We start from the raw sequence: 6,013 nt of genomic DNA on the forward strand, positions 1-6,013 counted from the left end.
CAACACTAGCCCTCTTCATGGCTCTGGCAAAAACCACACCACATGTTAGAGCAGTGCTCTCTCAGGCTTTACCAAATAACCGTCCACTCAGGGTTGGTGGTTTGCACTTTTTACGCTTAAACTTCCTTCCTAGGCTTGGGACTTAGTCACCCTTGTGCAACGAGGGGCTGTTTACCCCTCAAGGCAACACCATGCACCCCTCTCAGCACTGCAGCTCTCCTGCAACTCCTACAGAGCTGAAGATCTTGTGCTTTCCCCTGACAAGTTGACAGCTGTTTACTCTCTGCACTGTTTTGTTTGACTATTTTGTTTTAATTTGACTAAAGCAAGAGGATGTTTTGACTCTGCTTTGGTTCAGGGGAAAAAAATAGGATGTGACTTATATCTGCTTTTGTTTTCATGGCAGCTTCAACCACACACCTATTTTAAAGCTCACAGGCCTCTTCCTCTTCTTTTTAGTTATGCCAAAATCTGAAGTTACAGGAGCATCTGTTGAGTGCAGCCTGAAGAGAGCCACAGGGGTTCTGTAACACACTGCTTTTCAGTGGGACAGGGATTAACAGGTAGGGAAGGCAAGTGGGATGGGAGGCGAGCGAAAGGGATGCACATAACGTGGCAAAATAAGGAAGTGGCTGAGCCACAGGGGGAAAAATAGAGATGGGAGAGAGGAAGATGGTCATGGCTGGGCCAGCGAGTGCTGACCGAAGGGCTGCCAGGGGAGCAGGGTGGGCGGCTGGCACACCACGAGGGGCTGGTGCAAGGGGAATACTTGGCCTTGCTACAGAGAGCCAAAGGCCAGTGGTTCCTTGCGCAGGTCAGCCCAACGCTTCCTTTCAAAACAAGAGCAGAGCTGTCTGCAAACGCATCCGTGTTTGGTCCGTATCTAGGAAGCAACTGATCCATCTGCTTTTCCACTTAAGAAAATGGATGATGAGAAAGTGACTGGCTGGGTTCCAGCAGGAGCAGGAAACTCCCTCCTCTGCTCATTGTAATGCGGGGAAGTCTGGGAGGGCACCTGCAGCCCTGAGCAGGCAGCTTTCCGACCTGGCATTTCCTGGGGCTGCTGCACTAGTCCTTAGGGGGTTTGGCATTCATATGGAGGAGAACTCAGCCCAGCCTTGGAGATGCCAAATCACAGCTCTCCGCAGACTTTTGGCTCAGAGTATAAAAGATGTTTATGCAGCTGCTGTAATCAGAATGGTATCAGGAACAGAAGAGCTATCTTGTGGAAAGGTGAAGAGATTTCCAACTCTTTCAGCATTAGGTAAAAGCTCAGAAGTGGGGCAGAGGAAAAGTTTGAGTCCTTGTAACTTCCACCCCAAAACTGAAACCTGAGAGATTAAGCCTATGGCAAATAGCTGACAATGATTTTCAGTAAAACTTTATCAGAAGACCACGATTAATAGATCCATGCAAGCTCCGGTTGCCTCAACATTCCTGATTTCTTGGGTTTCTAGACAAAATCCCACTTCCCTCAGATTTAACGCAAAAGGTCTCAATGCAGTCACCTAGCATGACTTCTAAACCCTTTCCCAAGATGCCTCCAGAGCTTGAACTTGGAGATCCAGAGGGTTCCTTTAATACCATCAGCATATTCACCTGAAACATCACGGAGAGCTAAATGCTGTTATCACAGACACGGAGTCAGGAATGGGGGGGCTGGTTTGTCACTACAGGTGCAGTGTACAGCTGTTGAGCGTTGCAGAGCAAACAGCTGAACTGCCAGTGAATCACTGCCTGCTCCCAGCAGAGGTGAGCTCCAGGAGGGGTTTACAAACCAACGTTACGAAACAGCACTTCAGTGACATGAAACTTCTCCGAGCAGCTTTTAATGTTTACCACAACTGATAAGCAAATAGCAACACCGTTAGTGCTCGGGGGCAGGTTGTACTCAGGATGGATGCGATGTACAAGAACTGCCAGTTAAAAATCTTCAATGCTTTGCACTAAGAACATGTTCAAGTTGTTCTGTTTCACCCACTCGAGACGTTGCCTCTGGAGAACAATCGTTCTTCAAATGTCTACTGCTCACAACCAGCTGCAGCAGCTGGGGAGCAGCAGGATGGTTTGCGGGCTGCCACTCCAGGCAACACTGAGAATATTAACCCTGAAATGGTTATAGTTATAGGTATAGGTTATATTAACCTATAGTATAGGTTAAAGCTGAAAGGTGGGCAGGTCTGGGACCACTTCAGGTCAGATCAGACAGGCACAGCCACAGCTCTCCCTCCTGCCCCACAGTACGGGCAGCAACCCTAGACTGCAAGAGTCAAATTCTTTATAAAGGCACAAGAAGTTTACGTTCCCCTGGCTTCAGCTGTCGCAAGGGTAAAGCTTTTCTGCTTAGACAGTTTTCTTGGGTACTTCATTTGTGCATGGTAAATTCTCATCAGTCAAAGGACTTCCTCCCCTGTCCTTAGTGTGTTAAATAAATTTGTCTAATCCAGCATCCTGTCTTCAGAGCCAGGAACAGATACTTATCACAATTTTAAAAAGAAAATGCAAAATCCACACATACTTTCCTTGGCTTTACCTTTTGTGTGTAGAGTTCCTGGGAAGTTGGTGAGGTCAAGGGAGGCTGCGCCCAGCTCACAAGCCCTCCTACAAACACATCAGCACAAGTTGTGCTGCATTTGCAGGAGCAGTTTAACTGCATCTCACCAGTTTTTTGCTCAGAGAACAGCTAAAAACACACATCTATTCCTAGGATCAGGGTGTCACCTGAGTTCCGGCAGACATCATCGTATCAGTATGAAAAGTGGACTTATAAGCCCTTTTGCAACTTTGGGTGCATTCTGACAGCTGTGTTTGATTACAACAGCTTTTCAAGCTGTTCTACAGCAGCATTAGCAACATCATCTACTGGGAACAACGTCACACAAGCTCTTTGTTACCGTGGAAATGGGAATTATCATTTCTAGATTAGTCAAAGCAGCACTGGCTGAATTCCGGCCTCAAAACCCCAAAGACTCAAGCTGTTGGCTTCAGTCACTGCTTCCATATCTCTCTAGTACTGTGGTATTTGAGCAACCTAAGTTGCATTACTTCTTAGGGTGAGGTGGGTTTGGCTGTATAGAGCCAGCACAGAAATTATTTGGCTGTCTCTTAAACTGTTTAGCTATTTTTGTTGCATTTCAGCTCTGTAACGATCACATGCCTCTTTTATATTGGCATGTCTCTGTTACGCTTTTCTCTATAAAGTCATTGTTGAGCTTGGCAAGTGCTAGATGTGTTTTTATAAATAAACCACCAGCATTCCATATAGGCCTGATATCCAAAAACTAAAACCTCACCGCTTAGAAAAATGTATTGGAGGACAGATCATAAGAAGAGCTCAAGGAAGCAGAGCACATCCCGGCTCAGACAACCCAAACCGCTCCTTCTGCTGAGAGACCTTCTCTTGGTTTCCTACCTCCTGATAGATCCGCAGTCCTGTCTCTCCTTAGTTTGTAATTTTATTATATGAAGGCCTACCAAATTCTTACAGAGCACCTACTGAAGATAAATTCAAAGTAGGATTCACGAGATGTGCCTTTTAGTTTTGATTCAGCTGTCAGTCTGTTAAAAGTGAAAGATCATTTGTCAACAGATAACTTCCTCACCTGTTCAAAAAATAAAAGCAGCAATTCTGGTATCTGTAAAACCCTGAGTCACCTTATGAAGAGTGTTGACCATTCATAAAGCATTTTATTTGCTGAGTATTACAAATAAATCCCTAGAAGCAGGAGCAGCTAGTCCCAGTGCCAGCAGTCCTCATTTAAATATGCAACCTGCTCAGCTGATTAACTAAATGCAGGAATATTCTTAGCATGACTGTAAAGCCTGTATTTCAAAGAGCAGTCTGCTTAGCCAGAGTGCAAGAAGTTAACAGCAAATGTTTCCATGTCAGGAAGAGCTAAAATTCTTTCAATCCTTAATATACTAGTAGTTACTGATTTTTTTCTTTTAAGCTTTTTACTTTTCTTTTAACCTCAATTAAAACTTATCCTGCTTAACTTTAGGCAGTTGTGGAGAAAAACTGCAGTGCTAAAGGACTTAGAAGAAACAGTTGGAGGGCAGTAACATAGTTAAACCATCATCTGGGTTTACATCTTTTACAAAACATCACTTTCCAGGCCTCTCTAAACTGATTTAACTCTCTCTACCCCAAAAGCAACTAAAAGACATACATGCCATCAAACTAGTACCCCCCTTCCTCTGACCTGCTAGTCATCTGTAACACAAAAGAGCTGAAGATACCTTCACTGTCTTAAAAAACATCTAAGAACATGAGTTGTGTTTTGCCCCAATGCAGAATCGAACATAAAACACAAGCGTTCAGCATCACTGCCAGGCTGGAAAAACTGTGAAGGTGGTGACAGCTCCAGCAGTTCTGTGGCTTGCTTGAATACTGGTCTACTTAGTAATCCAGTTGGGTGGTGACTGTTTAAAGACACAAATGCTCTTAGCCTGGGGTTGAAAGTGGGGTTGGAAGCTGAAGGGGCATTAAAGGGAGCCAGAACTGTTGCTCCCAGTATTGACAGTACCAGCTTTTTCAACCAGTTTCTTTCCCACAGGAGGGAAAAGGTGAGAGCCCCAGCAGGGAAGCCGTGGGCCCAGACAGGCACCTGCCTCAGCATGGCTGGGTTTTGCTCAGCTCAGCCATTCCCTTCCTCGCACAGGTCTGAGGGCTCGAGGTGCTCATGCACCGCCAACACACCGGTGCAGCTCTGTTGGGGGAGAAACCCGGGGCACTGACACATCCCGTTGTTCTGTTCTCAGCTGCTTATCACGCTTTCCTCTTTCACCCCATCCAGCAGCCACCACTCCCAGCCCAGCGACGTGCAAGAGCACCCTCTAGCCTGCTTCACTCAAAACAACCACACTGGCTTAAAAACAACAAACACTAGAACTTTTCTAGCCCAGCTCATTTTTGACAGAACCAAGTTAGGAGTATCAGCCTCAGAAACACATACACCTCAAATTGAACCGTTTTAAGAGGAACAAGCTGTCCAGAATTCATGACAAATGCCTTTTCTGACAGAGCAGCAACAGCACACGTGCTTTCCAGGAGAAACCTTAAAAAGGCACAGCACAGTTATTATGTTTACAGCACGGGTAATTGCTGATTTGAACTTACCATAACCATGACCATGAATGTACACCAAGCTAGAAAGTTGGCTTACAAACACTAACAAAAGCTATTTTTGTTCATTTCTTTGTGAGAGGCCATAGATACTGTGCAGCTGTATGCCCAGTTACTGACATTGTAACTACAGACCCAGAGAACTCGCACTTGTAGTATTTTGCCCACTGGAGTGCTGGATGACCAGACATTCTCTCTTAAAGGCCTGTCATGAAGAGGTAGCACGGAACACAAGCTGACTGGCAGTGCTGGCTTCTCACAGAGCCTCCCCAACCCACCTCTGCAGCATGCAGAGCAACCCAATCCAAGAAGAGATCATTAACCACCCTTGTTTCTTTGAACCTCAGCTTCAGTGCTGAATCCCAAACGCTTACTACATCCCCAATGAACCTCACCTGCATCTTATCTCAAAGATGAAACAGCTGTACACACCGCCTGTTTGCTATCACTCACACTTCAAAAGCAACAATTAAAAGGTACAGCAATATGTAGTAATTTACCTTTTTTTGAAGCCATCCCACCTTGTTTTTGGAGCTATCCTGGCCTGGACACAACACGCTCCCTCGGCAGCATGAGAACACACTGCCATCTGCCTGCTCCTCACGAAGGCTGCAGGGCACACCAAAGCACAGGGGAGGAAATGCAGCAGCACGGGACTTCAGTCTCGGAGGGAACTAAGAAATGACAAGACTGCAAGTCTGGGGTAGAGGGCATGGACAGCAAGTAGGCTCACCACTGTCTTACTGCAGATTTTTGCCAACAGCACAGAGCTAGGCTCAGAGCAGCAGTGCCATTCCAAACAAGACCCTATTTATGACTTGGGTCGTACCACAGGAAGACAAGGAATATGTAAGGAAACCTGCACCTGAAGTAACTGCAAGACAGTCA

This window comes from Athene noctua, chromosome 19 (assembly GCF_965140245.1).
Source record: "Athene noctua chromosome 19, bAthNoc1.hap1.1, whole genome shotgun sequence".
Lineage (NCBI taxonomy): Eukaryota > Metazoa > Chordata > Aves > Strigiformes > Strigidae > Athene > Athene noctua.